The following is a 729-nucleotide window of genomic DNA, read 5'->3' on the forward strand; positions in this document are numbered from 1 at the left end:
CTATGGAAATCCTGAAGACATGACCTGTGGGGGGCCGTGAGGACTGGAGTTTGGGAAACACTGATTTTAAAGGGACTGTCAGCACAGAATGACTGTTGAAACCAAGTACAAGCGCTCCGTGGATCACGGCGTGGGCCAATCCTTTATATACACCTTCCCACCTGCTTGTTTTACCTCTGTCTCCTTCCTTCTCTGGTTCTATGAAGCCAGAGCTGTCAATCAAAGAAGAGGAGGGTGTGGATAGAGGGAAAACAAGCAGCCGGGAAGATAGATAGATAGATAGATAGATAACATTGCAATGCAATATATTGGTAAAAGCTAAGCACATATACTAAATGAGAACAGATACTACACTTGATGTTAGCCAAAAGGCCGAGAAGCGATAACCTGAATTGGTTTTGGCCTATGACTGCACCCTGGCTTCAAGAATGCACCCATTGTAGGGATAGGGACAAAGACTCCCCTTAGGAGGACATGTTGTTCATCAATAGACATCTTAAAACCCACAACTTTACTGCTTGTTGCAGCTGCAGCCCACGCATGCATTTTTAATCTGCATGAGTCTGCCTATTTTCAAACATTCTCCCCTCCCCCCCAATGTCCCATGTACCTGCAGACAAGGGGATGGGGAGAGGATAACTAATTAGTGAACAAACAAGCAGCGGTCCACCTTCTTCCTAGTCTGCAGGCTCCCTGCAGACTGTAGCTGACTGCCGAAGCACAGCCAGA

The 729-nt window shown here is 46.8% G+C and overlaps 1 pseudogene; it reads right to left on the reverse strand.

Moving 5' to 3' along the window:
• Positions 1–270: 270 nt before the first annotated feature.
• Positions 271–384, reverse strand: LOC141183498 (U2 spliceosomal RNA; annotated as a pseudogene).
• Between the last annotated feature and the right edge of the window lie 345 nt (positions 385–729).

The sequence above is a fragment of the Phyllobates terribilis genome, unplaced genomic scaffold, assembly GCF_046119375.1.
Source record: "Phyllobates terribilis strain yellow unplaced genomic scaffold, ASM4611937v1 Scaffold_38__1_contigs__length_12584779, whole genome shotgun sequence".
Classification (NCBI taxonomy): Eukaryota; Metazoa; Chordata; class Amphibia; order Anura; family Dendrobatidae; genus Phyllobates; species Phyllobates terribilis.